A 19,103-nucleotide genomic window follows, 5' to 3' on the forward strand; every position below is an offset into this window, starting at 1 on the left:
CTCGGGTTCACGGGCCGAACCGAGGCAGTTCCGGGCCACGTCATAAGTAGCGCACTGTGGCGCGCTTCCATGGGTCAGGTGACCATGGACTAAACTATGTGTGTTAATTGTTTTGAAATATTGTTAATGTATGTGTTCTGTGGGAAAAGTGGCACAGCTATATGAGGGGTTATTAGTGCCACAGTACTGGGGTTAGATTTAAAGGGGTTCTGTTAGTTTTGTGCTTTCCCAGATAGCATACGGATGTGGGCCACTTCAGGCAACAATCCGGCACTGTAGGCATTCTTCTGGCCCGCACAAAACAGATGTGAGCCTAAACTGGCCCATGTGGTAAATGCTACATTCGGCCCTTATATCACAAAACAGATATGGCCCATCTTTGGCAAATACGTGGCAGAGTAGGGAATGGTTATTCCTTAAGTGAACCAAGGCTGGGCCACATATGGTTCAGCACACGTGGCCCACCTTTGCTGAAACACATTTGGGCCAGTTTTGGGCAAAAGACGGCAAATTAGCATCGACTAATCTGGATGTGAGCCTAAAGTGGCCAACATATGAGAAAATACAAGTGGCCCACCTTTGCTGAAACACAATTGGGCCAGTTTTGGCCGAAAGACGGCAAGTAAGCATCGACTAATCTGGATGTGAGCCTAAAGTGGCCCACATGTGGTTTAGCACACGTGGCCCACCTTTGTTGAAACACATTTGGGCCAGTTTTGGCCGAAAGACGGCAAATTAGCATCGACTAATCTGGATGTGAGCCTAAAGTGGCCCACATATGAGAAAACACAAGTGGCCCACCTTTGTTGAAACACATTTGGGCCAGTTTTGGCCGAAAGACGGCAAATTAGCATCGACTAATCTAGATGTGAGCCTAAAGTCGCCCACATATGGTTTAGCACACGTGGCCCACCTTTGTTGAAACACATTTGGGCCAGTTTTGGCCGAAAGACGGCAAATTAGCATCGACTAATCTGGATGTGAGCCTAAAGTGGCCCACATATGACAAAACGCAAGTGGCCCACCTTTGTTGAAACACATTTGGGCCAGTTTTGGCCGAAAGACGGCAAATTAGCATCGACTAATCTGGATGTGAGCCTAAAGTGGCCCACATATGGTTTAGCACACGTGGCCCACCTTTGTTGAAACACATTTGGGCCAGTTTTGGCCGAAAGACGGCAAATTAGCATCGACTAATCTGGATGTGAGCCTAAAGTGGCCCACATATGACAAAACGCAAGTGGCCCACCTTTGCTGAAACACAATTGGGCCAGTTTTGGCCGAAAGACAGCAAATTAGCATCGACTAATCTGGATGTGAGCCTATGTGGCCCACTTATGAGAAAACGCATGTGGCCCACCTTTGCTCAAACACAATTGGGCCAGTTTTGGCCAAAAGACGGTAAGTAAGCATCGACTAATCTGGATGTGAGCCTAAAGTGGCCCACTTATGGCTCCACACACGTGGCCCACCTTTATTGAAACACATTTGGGCCAGTTTTGGCTGAAAGACGGCAAGTAAGCATCGACTAATCTGGATGTGAGCCTAAAGTGGCCCACATGTGGTTTAGCACACGTGGCCCACCTTTGTTGAAACACATTTGGGCCAGTTTTGGCCGAAAGACGGCAAATTAGCATCGACTAATCTGGATGTGAGCCTAAAGTGGCCCACATATGAGAAAACACAAGTGGCCCACCTTTGTTGAAACACATTTGGGCCAGTTTTGGCCGAAAGACGGCAAATTAGCATCGACTAATCTAGATGTGAGCCTAAAGTCGCCCACATATGGTTTAGCACACGTGGCCCACCTTTGTTGAAACACATTTGGGCCAGTTTTGGCCGAAAGACGGCAAATTAGCATCGACTAATCTGGATGTGAGCCTAAAGTGGCCCACATATGACAAAACGCAAGTGGCCCACCTTTGTTGAAACACATTTGGGCCAGTTTTGGCCGAAAGACGGCAAATTAGCATCGACTAATCTGGATGTGAGCCTAAAGTGGCCCACATATGGTTTAGCACACGTGGCCCACCTTTGTTGAAACACATTTGGGCCAGTTTTGGCCGAAAGACGGCAAATTAGCATCGACTAATCTGGATGTGAGCCTAAAGTGGCCCACATATGACAAAACGCAAGTGGCCCACCTTTGCTGAAACACAATTGGGCCAGTTTTGGCCGAAAGACAGCAAATTAGCATCGACTAATCTGGATGTGAGCCTATGTGGCCCACTTATGAGAAAACGCATGTGGCCCACCTTTGCTCAAACACAATTGGGCCAGTTTTGGCCAAAAGACGGTAAGTAAGCATCGACTAATCTGGATGTGAGCCTAAAGTGGCCCACTTATGGCTCCACACACGTGGCCCACCTTTATTGAAACACATTTGGGCCAGTTTTGGCTGAAAGACGACAAGTTAGCATCGACTAATCTGGATGTGAGCCTAAAGTGGCCCACATATGGTTCCACACAGGTGGCCCACCTTTGTTGAAACACATTTGGGCCATTTTTGGCCGAAAGACGGCAAGTTAGCATCGACTAATCTGGATGTGAGCCTAAAGTGGCCCACATATGGTTCAGTAACATTGTGGGGTCCATACTTTGTGAAGTACAAATGTGCCAGGACAAGAAAAGACAAGACAAGTTAAGTTAAGTTAGTTTGCTTCTCTCATTGAACCGCTGTCCACTATTCAGGGTATAGGGGATAACAGGACCCAAATGCAGACTCAAATGGAACAGTTTATTATTTTAGAAAGAGGTAAATAAACAGGTAATCAAAGTCCAACAGAAATAAAGTAGCAACAAAAGAGTCAACGAGCCTAAGTCTCGGACAGGGGAAAAAACAAGGAATCCAAAGTGCAAAGTGCAAGTAGATATTCCTTTTTCGGTGGAAATGTTCCATGATGGGCATGATTGGCAATGTTGCAGCATGAACGACCTGCAATATTGATCCTTCACTCATTCTGGAAGAAGCTCGCCACTAATGGAGCCCCCGTCCAGCTTCTTTGCTGGAGCTTGAAGCAGTTAGAGGACTGAAGACCTTTAGGCCTGAACTGCCTTAATTGTGTTCTCCACTATGGAGGTGAGAATTTTATCCAAGCTAATGTCTATCATGAACAACACATCCCCATGGCAAGCCCGGATGTTGCACCCATGATACAAAGAGAAACAAAACCGTTCATAAAAATCTGAGAGAAAAAAGTTAACACAACAAGCGGATGGTGAATTCTGAGAGTTGTTATCCGTCTGATACCAGCAGGAATTACATACAGTAGGCATAGTCAAGTTTAACTTGTTCTTCTCTTAGTGCAATATTATCTGTCAGCATAAATAATATGCTGACTGTGATGAATTTGTTGTTTGTTGATCAAAGTTAATTTATAAAAATATATATATATTGACCAACAATTCTGTGTTTTCTCTGATTTGAGTATATGCATTTTCATGTGTGGCCAATGGAATGTCCTTCCAGAACTTATTCTATGTACAAATCCCTACATGTTCTCATGCTTGTCAAAGCGCTGGTTACTGAGGAAGCGAGTTTGCACACATTGTTGAGTTACATGTGTGTATACGTGTCTGGTTATTAATATGTGTATGAATGTGGTTATTAGAGGAGGATAGTTGGACTGTTATCTGTTTGAATGTGTGATAAGAGTAAGAGAGAGTATGTGCTGTTGTGCACTTCATGATTTGGTGCTCTTGTTCCCTGCTTTTACTAGTGTATTCTGTCTATTTTTAAAATATTATGGTCATCATGTCACTCATATTTCAATGATTTTAATACTGTATCTGCTTTAACTTTACCTGCCCAGGGACTTCAGGCGGAACTATAACCTGGCTCAAAGCATCTCTTCTTGTCTTACAAGATTAATGTTTTTTTGTGCATTGTCCCTGTTTTAAATAAATAAATTCAATTCAATTCATTAAATTCACAACATACTGTACATTCCTTGACCGAGTGTGCCAATAAGAGCATAGCCTAGGCCAAGAGTGACAGTTCATTTGTGAACAGAAACCGCTCCCACCTGCTCTCTGTGTCACATAGAAAATGACTGGCAGGTCGACATTGGAAAATGTATTGACCTACATTTACCTGAACATATCACCCACAGTGACAGTGTTTTTTTTTTGTTTTTTGTTTTTTTATTAAGTCAACGCTATTAAGTCTGTAAGGATCGTATCTTTATTCAAACTCTACTTTCCGTTATGTTTTTTTCCGCTTTAAGTTGGAGTTTTCCAAATTACGAGTCTTTTGAATGCATCATATTCGAATTGACGAAAGGGAGCAAGGGAGCAAAAAGTGCGCGAGCCGGAGATCGAGGAGAGAAGTCACGGTGAGGTGAGTCCCTGAACGAAAAATAAATGAATGAATTTCTGTGGGAAACATTCAGCTCTTATTGTTGGAACTTCACATTGTTTTGTCAGGTTGCCAGTGCTGCGAAAAATGTTAGCTAGTTAACATTCAGTTTTTATACAAGGTTAATATGACCAGGCAGCAGGGCTCGAAATTAACGATGTCCCGGCGGGGACCATAAAAATTCCTGCTGGGACACACTTATATTTTGTCCGGGACAATTACGGGACAGTGAAAAAAAAAATGTCAAACGCTCACTCTCAAACAAAATGCTCAATTCCCTCCTCCGTATATCATTGCATTTCCCTGAGGTTGAGGACTATAATGCAGAGCAGGCAGTTGAGAAGTGGTGGCAAAGTGGTCAGAGAACATGCCGACCCATGTTCAACGACTCTGTGTGAGACAAGAAAAATAAATCTCTGTGGCAGTGAACTTTCCCTCCAGAAAACAGCATCCCTCCCCGCGAGTGAAATAGTCAGACAGCGTCCTGTTTACTGATGGTGATTATGTAATTTTGTACGAAAAACGTAACTTTGTCACTTTCCAGGATGTTTGGTGGGTCAGGATCTCAATCACAACACATTATAACAGCATCCATATGATTATAACAGTCAGAGGGTACATGTTTAAACACATGCCGCTGAAAGCCCCACTAGGATTCAGAGAAGCACAGTACAGAAGCACAGAATGTGTTGCTGCCGTTATTACTGGTACCGGTGCCGCGTCGAGTCTCCCTGATCCTCTCCCCAACACACAGCCGCTTCTAGCCGCAGCGGCAACCTGAGCGGGGTCGCTCTGCGAACTACGGCGCCGCGGAGCTACAGGCCCCGGTCTTCCTACTCCTCTCCCCCACATACAGCACCCTGTGCTGGGTCGCCCAGAGCGACGAGTCTCCCTCCAGCTCTGGAGCTCTCCACGGTGCTGCTAATGGCGGCTTCTCATCGTCTTTCAGACCTTAGACCATAGCTTTAAGTAATACAATTAATTAAAAATGCTGATAGTCTAATACTCGTTATAAAATACTTATAATACAACAACATATACACCCAATCACATTTTATAAGGCACCAGTTTAAAGCTGCCATTCTTAAATTGTTCTGTTTGCTTTGAAGAAGACATACTCTGTGCCGAAATGTCAGCAACCTGCACCATAATAAAAATATCTAAAACTATGTGCTTCACCATCTTCTCCAGCTATTTATCTGCCCCCTGCTCTAAGATGCACCAGTCTGCAATCAGTTCGTCAGCTGAAGGCGAGAGTTTTCCTCCTACAATTTTAGTAATTGGCTGGTCATGGCTAGACTGTTTTCAAACTACATTCATTGCTGCCCAACTATGGGCAGGATATAGCATGTCATGCAGTTAGCCATTTCTCACCATTGTGTGCAATCTATCCAAAGCTTTACAGTTTTCTCAATTTTTAGGAACGGTCAGAAACAATCAATTGACGGCCACTGCAACAGACCAGGAGGTGGAGGCTTATATAAAAAGGTGGCTTCATCTCGCTGGAGACAGGGATGGTGGGAGGAGAGAGAGAGAGGAGAAAAGGCGTGCCACACAGCTCGCACGTAAGTCAGCTACAATACCTATTTTGCAATATATGTGTGATACTGTTCTACAGCAGAAATCAAGATGAAGCTGTCAGCATATGTAAAAAAAAAACGAGCGCAAAGTACAGAACAAATCTCCCCAATTCTAAATGAGCAAATACAATTAAAAAAGGCAGTGTTGTGATTTTTGCCATTTTTTCCGCTATGGTCACTTAGGAATTAGAAGCTTGTTCAGCCACCATGCAGCAAGCATAGCCATTTTCTTGTAAATGTAAAGATTTCACTTGGCAGTGGTGGGACAGTAATGTAAACTGTAACTGGAATTGTCACCCATTGCCTTTCTTAAAAGCCAGTACATGGGTCTGAAAAGTAGGGAAATCACATTTCAGTTAGAAACACATCTTTAATGAAAACTGTATTTGACTTTAGTATAATATTCTATCTACAAAATAAATTAATGAATATGAAGCAACAGCTGAAATATATTTTTAAATATATTAATATTACATGCCATCTCCCTGCTAAATTGAGCTGGAATGAAAGAACCCCCTATCAAACACAAAAACATACTTCTAATGTTAACATGAGTGGATGAAGTTTTGAGTCTTAAGATGTGGTCTTATCTAACCTCAAACTTTTCCCTTTACTGCTGCATTCATGGTCTTCAGCTCCACCATGTGGGCAGGTCTGATGTAACTACACAGCGATTGTGTGAGTGAGGCTAGCTGACTCATTGTCATCTCAGACTTGATATGTGATAGGTTTAATATGTAGGATGGAGTTGCTTCCAACTGAGAGCCTCAGCCATGTTGCAATGGAATATAATACTTACCTTGGCATAATATATAAAGAATAAACCAGGACAGAGAGACCTCACCTCAACTTTTATCCCAACTCTCTCCTCTTGTGAGGGCTTTTAGATCTGAGTATGGCCCCAGTGTTCCGCCAGAGCACCGTGCCATAGCACACAGACCTCTGGTCCAGTAAATGTCCAGTTTTGTGGATACCTATTACGCACCACCAGACTGACAGCTATCTTGGGGGTCCCCATGGAGAGTCATTAAAGAGGAAATATTCAAGATTTTTACCTACTTTTTACTTAAAGCAGAAGTAAGCGATCCGGTCGTTTTGGCTAACTTCCTGTCAGCGGATGGAGTTAGCAGTCCCCGCCCTCTTCCCTACGTCAACACATGCGCGTGCATCCCTTGGCTGCACACACAGAGAGGACCGCCCCTTTATGCCGTTCTCTCTCCTCATTGGATAAAGGTTGTAGGATACAAGGAAAGTTTTCTCCTCGGCTTACAGCAGAGCAGGGTGACTGACAGACCCGTGTTTCGGACCAAACACTCTATATAAGTGATTGCTGTCGGAAGATATAACTATATAAGACTTATATTAACACAAACATTCCGCTTACTTATGCTTTAATGAAACAGCTTCAGAGTAATGTTGCTGGCTTGTTCCAGGGAGAATGGAGGCTCTCTGCCTTCCACCTAGCGTCACTTGGCTGAAAACCAACCTTGTAAGATCAGACCCTCCGACCCAGTATCCCAGCTCTCGTGCTGGCAGCATCATGACACACCAAAACACCCTGTATCCATTATCTTTTTATGAAAGGATAGAACCACACAAATACACACATTGCAACATGTATATGATATGCTCCATTAATTGCATTATGGCTGGCTTCAGTGAACCAACAAATGCTGAGGAAAGGTTAGCAAAATAGCAAAAAATCAAATGGCTGTGCACTATTCCCCTTTAACATGAAGACAAACTCAAATATACATTATGTTTTATTACTGTAACTTCAGGTTAAATGTGAAGTTTGTCAGAGTGTTTGATGAACACAATATTGTATAACTTTATATCACTTTACAGGGCCTTTTTTGTTTGGTCTCCTGATAAGGTTTTGTGTTTTGCACTGCAACCATATACAGTAACCACAGTACTGCTTTACTGAGTCAACAAAATATGTTCTTTTGTGCATTTCTTAAAGGGCCAGATGAAGAGGAGACAATGGTGGGGCCATGAGTGAGCGTGTTCCGCAACAGTGTTCCGCAGTCAGAATTTTCATGTTCATCTTCATGTTTGTTTTGTTTGTGTTGTGTTGTTGTTTGTGGCACATGTTAAAAAAATAAAATAGTTCTCTACTGTTCACAAGTTGTTTCTCGTGTCTGGTTTTTTCTTCAATTCTTCAGTAGGTATCTTCATCTTTGACTGAGACCAACAAGACTGGACCATTGCCACCATTTAACACAGTATCTGGAGGTACCATAATGACATGTACAGTAGCCACAAATTCAGACCAGTTCTGGTTTATTTATATGATGTGTTCATATTTGACATAGAACTTTGTCATGGTTTGGTTGTGACTCCAATGTGTACAGGCTAGACAAGATCATAGACTGTAAACCAGTTCTGATGTATTCAGCTCTTGGTTAATATGTAGCATTATGACTAGGCTGTGGGTCATATGTGAGAAACAAGTGTGGACCACTCATGTCATTCCATGTGGTAGGTGGGTCAGAATAAAAATGCATAGTGGCCCAAATTTGGGTGAGTGCTGGTTTATTTGGTCTATTTTTGGCTGACACTTGGCACTGTGTTGGTTTGGTTGTGGCCCACTTCTGGCAAACAACTGTGGACCACATTTGTGCCATCATTCCAAGTGGTATATGGGCCAGAATAAAAATGTACAGTGGTGGCCCACATTTGGGTGAGTGCTGGTTTATTTGGTCATGGCTGACATTTGGCACTGTGTTGGTTTGGTTGTGGCCCACTTCTAGCAAACAGCTGTGGACCACTCATGTGCCATCATTCCATGTGGGATGTGGGCCAGAATAAAAATGTACAGTGGTGGCCCACATTTGGGTGAGTGCTGGTTTATTGCGTGTCGGCTGACATTTGGCACTGTGTTGGTTTGGTTGTGGCCCACTTCTGGCAAACAACTGTGGACCACCCTTGTGCCATCTTCCCATGCCGTACTTGGGCCAGAATAAAAGTGTACAGTGGCCCACATTCGGTTGATTGCTGGTTTATTTGGCCTGTTTTTGGTTGACATCTGGCATTGTGATGGCTTGGTTGTGGCCCACTTTTGGCAAACAGGAGCGGACCTCCCAAGTGACATCATTCCATGCGGTATGTGGACCGGATGAACATGTCAGGTGTGGGCCAGATATGGGCCAAAAGAATTTTGCTATCTGGGTTGTTTCCCAGTTTATGTTTCTTAACCCCTGTGTTTTGTTAATTGGTTTGCCCGGGGGAGGGGCCAAGGGGGTATTTAAAGAGAGCTCGGCTCACTTGAAGGAAGGATTCGGCTGAGTGGCATGTGGATGACAGTTGCTGCCTGTTCCTTGTAAATATTTTTTTTACTCTGTCATATTGTAAATATTCCTGCGTTTTTTTTGTTGCTTTGCCACCTGTGGGTATTTTTGTCTTTGGGTTTTTGGTGTAATAAAAAGAAAATCACCAAACTAAAGTTTGCCGACTGGGCCATCATCTTTCCAAACCAGCGTTTCAAAGTATCGAACCCCGACAATTTGGATCTTCTTCATGGCAAAGGAGTTTTTACCTGGAATTTAATTCATTAAGGGTGAAAAGTGGCTTATGTCAAAAATGAGCGTTTCAGAGCGAGAGGAGCCTGTTTTAGCACTGTACAGTCGCCTAAGCTGCATTTCACTGAAAAAAGGTCTTTCAAACAGGTTTACTAGCCTGAACTGGTTGAATTTGGATGTTCTTCATGGCAAAGGAGTTTTTACCTGGAATTTAATTCATTAAGGCTGAAAAGTGGCTTATGTCAAAAATGAGCGTTTCAGAGCGATAGCAGGCTGTTTTAGCACTGTACTGTCGCCTAAGGCTGAAAAGTGGCTTATGTGAAAAATGAGCGTTTCAGAGCGAGAGCAGCCTGTTTTTGCACTAAGCTGCATTTCACTGAAAAAAGGTCTTTCAAACAGGTTTACTAGCCTGAACTGGTTGAATTTGGATCTTCTTCATGGCAAATGAGTTTTTACCTGGAATTTAATTCATTAAGGCTGAAAAGTGGCTTATGTCAAAAATGAGCGTTTCAGAGCGATAGGAGGCTGTTTTAGCACTGTACAGTCGCCTAAGGCTGAAAAGTGGCTTATGTGAAAAATGAGCGTTTCAGAGCGATAGGAGGCTGTTTTAGCACTGTACAGTCGCCTAAGGCTGAAAAGTGGCTTATGTGAAAAATGAGCGTTTCAGAGCGAGAGCAGCCTGTTTTTGCACTAAGCTGCATTTCACTGAAAAAAGGTCTTTCAAACAGGTTTACTAGCCTGAACTGGTTGAATTTGGATCTTCTTCATGGCAAAGGAGTTTTTACCTGGAATTTAATTCATTAAGGCTGAAAAGTGGGTTATGTCAAAAATGAGCGTTTCAGAGCGATAGGAGGCTGTTTTAGCACTGTACAGTCGCCTAAGGCTGAAAAGTGGCTTATGTGAAAAATGAGCGTTTCAGAGCGAGAGGAGGCTGTTTTAGCACTGTACAGTCGCCTAAGGCTGAAAAGTGGCTTATGTGAAAAATGAGCGTTTCAGAGCGAGAGCAGCCTGTTTTTGCACTAAGCTGCATTTCACTGAAAAAAGGTCTTTCAACCAGGTTTACTAGCCTGAACTGCATGAATTTGGATCTTCTTCATGGCAAAGGAGTTTTTACCTGGAATTTCATTCATTAAAGGTGAAAAGTGGCTTATGTCAAAAATGAGCGTTTCAGAGCGATTGGAGGCTGTTTTAGCGCTGAAAAGTGGCTTATGTGAAAAATGAGCGTTTCAGAGCGAGAGCAGCCTGTTTTTGCACTAAGCTGCATTTCACTGAAAAAAGGTCTTTCAAACAGGTTTACTAGCCTGAACTGGTTGAATTTGGATCTTCTTCATGGCAAAGGAGTTTTTACCTGGAATTTCATTAATTAAAGGTGAAAAGTGGCTTATGTCAAAAATGAGCGTTTCAGAGCGATTGGAGGCTGTTTTAGCAATGTACAGTCGCCTAAGGCTGAAAAGTGGCTTATGTGAAAAATGAGCGTTTCAGAGCGAGAGCAGCCTGTTTTAGCACTGTACAGTCGCCTAAGGCTGAAAAGTGGCTTATGTGAAAAATGAGCGTTTCAGAGCGAGAGCAGCCTGTTTTTGCACTAAGCTGCATTTCACTGAAAAAAGGTCTTTCAAACAGGTTTACTAGCCTGAACTGGTTGAATTTGGATCTTCTTCATGGCAAAGGAGTTTTTACCTGGAATTTAATTCATTAAGGCTGAAAAGTGGGTTATGTCAAAAATGAGCGTTTCAGAGCGATAGGAGGCTGTTTTAGCACTGTACAGTCGCCTAAGGCTGAAAAGTGGCTTATGTGAAAAATGAGCGTTTCAGAGCGAGAGGAGGCTGTTTTAGCACTGTACAGTCGCCTAAGGCTGAAAAGTGGCTTATGTGAAAAATGAGCGTTTCTGAGCGAGAGCAGCCTGTTTTTGCACTAAGCTGCATTTCACTGAAAAAAGGTCTTTCAACCAGGTTTACTAGCCTGAACTGCATGAATTTGGATCTTCTTCATGGCAAAGGAGTTTTTACCTGGAATTTCATTCATTAAAGGTGAAAAGTGGCTTATGTCAAAAATGAGCGTTTCAGAGCGATTGGAGGCTGTTTTAGCGCTGAAAAGTGGCTTATGTCAAAAATGAGCGTTTCAGAGCGAGAGCAGCCTGTTTTTGCACTAAGCTGCATTTCACTGAAAAAAGGTCTTTCAAACAGGTTTACTAGCCTGAACTGGTTGAATTTGGATCTTCTTCATGGCAAAGGAGTTTTTACCTGGAATTTCATTCATTAAAGGTGAAAAGTGGCTTATGTCAAAAATGAGCGTTTCAGAGCGATTGGAGGCTGTTTTAGCACTGTACAGTCGCCTAAGGCTGAAAAGTGGCTTATGTGAAAAATGAGCGTTTCAGAGCGAGAGCAGCCTGTTTTAGCACTGTACAGTCGCCTGAGGCTGAAAAGTGGCTTATGTGAAAAATGAGCGTTTCAGAGCGAGAGCAGCCTGTTTTTGCACTAAGCTGCATTTCACTGAAAAAAGGTCTTTCAAACAGGTTTACTAGCCTGAACTGGTTGAATTTGGATCTTCTTCATGGCAAAGGAGTTTTTACCTGGAATTTAATTCATTAAGGCTGAAAAGTGGGTTATGTCAAAAATGAGCGTTTCAGAGCGATAGGAGGCTGTTTTAGCACTGTACAGTCGCCTAAGGCTGAAAAGTGGCTTATGTGAAAAATGAGCGTTTCAGAGCGAGAGGAGGCTGTTTTAGCACTGTACAGTCGCCTAAGGCTGAAAAGTGGCTTATGTGAAAAATGAGCGTTTCAGAGCGAGAGCAGCCTGTTTTTGCACTAAGCTGCATTTCACTGAAAAAAGGTCTTTCAAACAGGTTTACTAGCCTGAACTGGTTGAATTTGGATCTTCTTCATGGCAAAGGAGTTTTTACCTGGAATTTAATTCATTAAGGCTGAAAAGTGGGTTATGTCAAAAATGAGCGTTTCAGAGCGATAGGAGGCTGTTTTAGCACTGTACAGTCGCCTAAGGCTGAAAAGTGGCTTATGTGAAAAATGAGCGTTTCAGAGCGAGAGCAGCCTGTTTTTGCACTAAGCTGCATTTCACTGAAAAAAGGTCTTTCAAACAGGTTTACTAGCCTGAACTGGTTGAATTTGGATCTTCTTCATGGCAAAGGAGTTTTTACCTGGAATTTAATTCATTAAGGCTGAAAATTGGGTTATGTCAAAAATGAGCGTTTCAGAGCGATAGGAGGCTGTTTTAGTACTGTACAGTCGACTAAGGCTGAAAAGTGGCTTATGTGAAAAATGAGCGTTTCAGAGCGAGAGGAGGCTGTTTTAGCACTGTACAGTCGCCTAAGGCTGAAAAGTGGCTTATGTCAAAAATGAGCGTTTCAGAGCGATTGGAGGCTGTTTTAGCGCTGAAAAGTGGCTTATGTGAAAAATGAGCGTTTCAGAGCGAGAGCAGCCTGTTTTTGCACTAAGCTGCATTTCACTGAAAAAAGGTCTTTCAAACAGGTTTACTAGCCTGAACTGGTTGAATTTGGATCTTCTTCATGGCAAAGGAGTTTTTACCTGGAATTTCATTAATTAAAGGTGAAAAGTGGCTTATGTCAAAAATGAGCGTTTCAGAGCGATTGGAGGCTGTTTTAGCAATGTACAGTCGCCTAAGGCTGAAAAGTGGCTTATGTGAAAAATGAGCGTTTCAGAGCGAGAGCAGCCTGTTTTAGCACTGTACAGTCGCCTAAGGCTGAAAAGTGGCTTATGTGAAAAATGAGCGTTTCAGAGCGAGAGCAGCCTGTTTTTGCACTAAGCTGCATTTCACTGAAAAAAGGTCTTTCAAACAGGTTTACTAGCCTGAACTGGTTGAATTTGGATCTTCTTCATGGCAAAGGAGTTTTTACCTGGAATTTAATTCATTAAGGCTGAAAAGTGGGTTATGTCAAAAATGAGCGTTTCAGAGCGATAGGAGGCTGTTTTAGCACTGTACAGTCGCCTAAGGCTGAAAAGTGGCTTATGTGAAAAATGAGCGTTTCAGAGCGAGAGGAGGCTGTTTTAGCACTGTACAGTCGCCTAAGGCTGAAAAGTGGCTTATGTGAAAAATGAGCGTTTCTGAGCGAGAGCAGCCTGTTTTTGCACTAAGCTGCATTTCACTGAAAAAAGGTCTTTCAACCAGGTTTACTAGCCTGAACTGCATGAATTTGGATCTTCTTCATGGCAAAGGAGTTTTTACCTGGAATTTCATTCATTAAAGGTGAAAAGTGGCTTATGTCAAAAATGAGCGTTTCAGAGCGATTGGAGGCTGTTTTAGCGCTGAAAAGTGGCTTATGTCAAAAATGAGCGTTTCAGAGCGAGAGCAGCCTGTTTTTGCACTAAGCTGCATTTCACTGAAAAAAGGTCTTTCAAACAGGTTTACTAGCCTGAACTGGTTGAATTTGGATCTTCTTCATGGCAAAGGAGTTTTTACCTGGAATTTCATTCATTAAAGGTGAAAAGTGGCTTATGTCAAAAATGAGCGTTTCAGAGCGATTGGAGGCTGTTTTAGCACTGTACAGTCGCCTAAGGCTGAAAAGTGGCTTATGTGAAAAATGAGCGTTTCAGAGCGAGAGCAGCCTGTTTTAGCACTGTACAGTCGCCTGAGGCTGAAAAGTGGCTTATGTGAAAAATGAGCGTTTCAGAGCGAGAGCAGCCTGTTTTTGCACTAAGCTGCATTTCACTGAAAAAAGGTCTTTCAAACAGGTTTACTAGCCTGAACTGGTTGAATTTGGATCTTCTTCATGGCAAAGGAGTTTTTACCTGGAATTTAATTCATTAAGGCTGAAAAGTGGGTTATGTCAAAAATGAGCGTTTCAGAGCGATAGGAGGCTGTTTTAGCACTGTACAGTCGCCTAAGGCTGAAAAGTGGCTTATGTGAAAAATGAGCGTTTCAGAGCGAGAGGAGGCTGTTTTAGCACTGTACAGTCGCCTAAGGCTGAAAAGTGGCTTATGTGAAAAATGAGCGTTTCAGAGCGAGAGCAGCCTGTTTTTGCACTAAGCTGCATTTCACTGAAAAAAGGTCTTTCAAACAGGTTTACTAGCCTGAACTGGTTGAATTTGGATCTTCTTCATGGCAAAGGAGTTTTTACCTGGAATTTAATTCATTAAGGCTGAAAAGTGGGTTATGTCAAAAATGAGCGTTTCAGAGCGATAGGAGGCTGTTTTAGCACTGTACAGTCGCCTAAGGCTGAAAAGTGGCTTATGTGAAAAATGAGCGTTTCAGAGCGAGAGCAGCCTGTTTTTGCACTAAGCTGCATTTCACTGAAAAAAGGTCTTTCAAACAGGTTTACTAGCCTGAACTGGTTGAATTTGGATCTTCTTCATGGCAAAGGAGTTTTTTCCTGGAATTTAATTCATTAAGGCTGAAAATTGGGTTATGTCAAAAATGAGCGTTTCAGAGCGATAGGAGGCTGTTTTAGTACTGTACAGTCGACTAAGGCTGAAAAGTGGCTTATGTGAAAAATGAGCGTTTCAGAGCGAGAGGAGGCTGTTTTAGCACTGTACAGTCGCCTAAGGCTGAAAAGTGGCTTATGTCAAAAATGAGCGTTTCAGAGCGATTGGAGGCTGTTTTAGCGCTGAAAAGTGGCTTATGTGAAAAATGAGCGTTTCAGAGCGAGAGCAGCCTGTTTTTGCACTAAGCTGCATTTCACTGAAAAAAGGTCTTTCAAACAGGTTTACTAGCCTGAACTTGTTGAATTTGGATCTTCTTCATGGCAAAGGAGTTTTTACCTGGAATTTCATTCATTAAAGGTGAAAAGTGGCTTATGTCAAAAATGAGCGTTTCAGAGCGATTGGAGGCTGTTTTAGCACTGTACAGTCGCCTAAGGCTGAAAAGTGGCTTATGTGAAAAATGAGCGTTTCAGAGCGAGAGCAGCCTGTTTTTGCACTAAGCTGCATTTCACTGAAAAAAGGTCTTTCAAACAGGTTTACTAGCCTGAACTGGTTGAATTTGGATCTTCTTCATGGCAAAGGAGTTTTTACCTGGAATTTCATTCATTAAAGGTGAAAAGTGGCTTATGTCAAAAATGAGCGTTTCAGAGCGATTGGAGGCTGTTTTAGCGCTGAAAAGTGGCTTATGTGAAAAATGAGCGTTTCAGAGCGAGAGCAGCCTGTTTTTGCACTAAGCTGCATTTCACTGAAAAAAGGTCTTTCAAACAGGTTTACTAGCCTGAACTGGTTGAATTTGGATCTTCTTCATGGCAAAGGAGTTTTTACCTGGAATTTCATTCATTAAAGGTGAAAAGTGGCTTATGTCAAAAATGAGCGTTTCAGAGAGATTGGAGGCTGTTTTAGCGCTGAAAAGTGGCTTATGTGAAAAATGAGCGTTTCAGAGCGAGAGCAGCCTGTTTTTGCACTAAGCTGCATTTCACTGAAAAAAGGTCTTTCAAACAGGTTTACTAGCCTGAACTGGTTGAATTTGGATCTTCTTCATGGCAAAGGAGTTTTTACCTGGAATTTCATTCATTAAAGGTGAAAAGTGGCTTATGTCAAAAATGAGCGTTTCAGAGCGATTGGAGGCTGTTTTAGCACTGTACAGTCGCCTAAGGCTGAAAAGTGGCTTATGTGAAAAATGAGCGTTTCAGAGCGAGAGCAGCCTGTTTTAGCACTGTACAGTCGCCTAAGGCTGAAAAGTGGCTTATGTGAAAAATGAGCGTTTCAGAGCGAGAGCAGCCTGTTTTTGCACTAAGCTGCATTTCACTGAAAAAAGGTCTTTCAAACAGGTTTACTAGCCTGAACTGGTTGAATTTGGATCTTCTTCATGGCAAAGGAGTTTTTACCTGGAATTTAATTCATTAAGGCTGAAAATTGGGTTATGTCAAAAATGAGCGTTTCAGAGCGATAGGAGGCTGTTTTAGCACTGTACAGTCGACTAAGGCTGAAAAGTGGCTTATGTGAAAAATGAGCGTTTCAGAGCGATTGGAGGCTGTTTTAGCACTGTACAGTCGCCTAAGGCTGAAAAGTGGCTTATGTGAAAAATGAGCGTTTCAGAGCGAGAGCAGCCTGTTTTTGCACTAAGCTGCATTTCACTGAAAAAAGGTCTTTCAACCAGGTTTACTAGCCTGAACTGCATGAATTTGGATCTTCTTCATGGCAAAGGAATTTTTACCTGGAATTTCATTCATTAAAGGTGAAAAGTGGCTTATGTCAAAAATGAGCGTTTCAGAGCGATTGGAGGCTGTTTTAGCGCTGAAAAGTGGCTTATGTGAAAAATGAGCGTTTCAGAGCGAGAGCAGCCTGTTTTTGCACTAAGCTGCATTTCACTGAAAAAAGGTCTTTCAAACAGGTTTACTAGCCTGAACTTGTTGAATTTGGATCTTCTTCATGGCAAAGGAGTTTTTACCTGGAATTTCATTCATTAAAGGTGAAAAGTGGCTTATGTCAAAAATGAGCGTTTCAGAGCGATTGGAGGCTGTTTTAGCACTGTACAGTCGCCTAAGGCTGAAAAGTGGCTTATGTGAAAAATGAGCGTTTCAGAGCGAGAGCAGCCTGTTTTTGCACTAAGCTGCATTTCACTGAAAAAAGGTCTTTCAAACAGGTTTACTAGCCTGAACTGGTTGAATTTGGATCTTCTTCATGGCAAAGGAGTTTTTACCTGGAATTTCATTCATTAAAGGTGAAAAGTGGCTTATGTCAAAAATGAGCGTTTCAGAGCGATTGGAGGCTGTTTTAGCGCTGAAAAGTGGCTTATGTGAAAAATGAGCGTTTCAGAGCGAGAGCAGCCTGTTTTTGCACTAAGCTGCATTTCACTGAAAAAAGGTCTTTCAAACAGGTTTACTAGCCTGAACTGGTTGAATTTGGATCTTCTTCATGGCAAAGGAGTTTTTACCTGGAATTTCATTCATTAAAGGTGAAAAGTGGCTTATGTCAAAAATGAGCGTTTCAGAGCGATTGGAGGCTGTTTTAGCGCTGAAAAGTGGCTTATGTGAAAAATGAGCGTTTCAGAGCGAGAGCAGCCTGTTTTTGCACTAAGCTGCATTTCACTGAAAAAAGGTCTTTCAAACAGGTTTACTAGCCTGAACTGGTTGAATTTGGATCTTCTTCATGGCAAAGGAGTTTTTACCTGGAATTTCATTCATTAAAGGTGAAAAGTGGCTTATGTCAAAAATGAGCGTTTCAGAGCGATTGGAGGCTGTTTTAGCACTGTACAGTCGCCTAAGGCTGAAAAGTGGCTTATGTGAAAAATGAGCGTTTCAGAGCGAGAGCAGCCTGTTTTAGCACTGTACAGTCGCCTAAGGCTGAAAAGTGGCTTATGTGAAAAATGAGCGTTTCAGAGCGAGAGCAGCCTGTTTTTGCACTAAGCTGCATTTCACTGAAAAAAGGTCTTTCAAACAGGTTTACTAGCCTGAACTGGTTGAATTTGGATCTTCTTCATGGCAAAGGAGTTTTTACCTGGAATTTAATTCATTAAGGCTGAAAAGTGGGTTATGTCAAAAATGAGCGTTTCAGAGCGAGAGGAGGCTGTTTTAGCACTGTACAGTCGCCTAAGGCTGAAAAGTGGCTTATGTGAAAAATGAGCGTTTCAGAGCGAGAGCAGCCTGTTTTTGCACTAAGCTGCATTTCACTGAAAAAAGGTCTTTCAAACAGGTTTACTAGCCTGAACTGGTTGAATTTGGATCTTCTTCATGGCAAAGGAGTTTTTACCTGGAATTTAATTCATTAAGGCTGAAAAGTGGGTTATGTCAAAAATGAGCGTTTCAGAGCGATAGGAGGCTGTTTTAGCACTGTACAGTCGCCTAAGGCTGAAAAGTGGCTTATGTGAAAAATGAGCGTTTCAGAGCGAGAGGAGGCTGTTTTAGCACTGTACAGTCGCCTAAGGCTGAAAAGTGGCTTATGTGAAAAATGAGCGTTTCAGAGCGAGAGCAGCCTGTTTTTGCACTAAGCTGCATTTCACTGAAAAAAGGTCTTTCAAACAGGTTTACTAGCCTGAACTGGTTGAATTTGGATCTTCTTCATGGCAAAGGAGTTTTTACCTGGAATTTAATTCATTAAGGCTGAAAATTGGGTTATGTCAAAAATGAGCGTTTCAGAGCGATAGGAGGCTGTTTTAGCACTGTACAGTCGACTAAGGCTGAAAAGTGGCTTATGTGAAAAATGAGCGTTTCAGAGCGAGAGGAGGCTGTTTTAGCACTGTACAGTCGCCTAAGGCTGAAAAGTGGCTTATGTGAAAAATGAGCGTTTCAGAGCGAGAGCAGCCTGTTTTTGCACTAAGCTGCATTTCACTGAAAAAAGGTCTTTCAACCAGGTTTACTAGCCTGAACTGCATGAATTTGGATCTTCTTCATGGCAAAGGAGTTTTTACCTGGAATTTCATTCATTAAAGGTGAAAAGTGGCTTATGTCAAAAATGAGCGTTTCAGAGCGATTGGAGGCTGTTTTAGCGCTGAAAAGTGGCTTATGTGAAAAATGAGCGTTTCAGAGCGAGAGCAGCCTGTTTTTGCACTAAGCTGCATTTCACTGAAAAAAGGTCTTTCAAACAGGTTTACTAGCCTGAACTGGTTGAATTTGGATCTTCTTCATGGCAAAGGAGTTTTTACCTGGAATTTCATTCATTAAAGGTGAAAAGTGGCTTATGTCAAAAATGAGCGTTTCAGAGCGATTGGAGGCTGTTTTAGCACTGTACAGTCGCCTAAGGCTGAAAAGTGG

General features: G+C 42.4%; 1 long non-coding RNA gene across 1 annotated transcript; it reads left to right on the forward strand.

Annotated features, from left to right (window-relative positions):
- The first annotated feature begins 4,267 nt into the window (after positions 1-4,267).
- LOC311253636 lies at positions 4,268-8,061 on the forward strand. The gene is made up of 3 exons (XR_014621743.1): positions 4,268-4,339; positions 5,779-5,922; positions 7,904-8,061. It is a non-coding gene; the product is annotated as an uncharacterized lncRNA (long non-coding RNA).
- Positions 8,062-19,103: the final 11,042 nt, after the last annotated feature.

The sequence above is a fragment of the Pagrus pagrus genome (assembly GCF_965226575.1).
Source record: "Pagrus pagrus genome assembly, contig: HAP1_SCAFFOLD_27, whole genome shotgun sequence".
In the NCBI taxonomy this organism is placed as follows: domain Eukaryota; kingdom Metazoa; phylum Chordata; class Actinopteri; order Spariformes; family Sparidae; genus Pagrus; species Pagrus pagrus.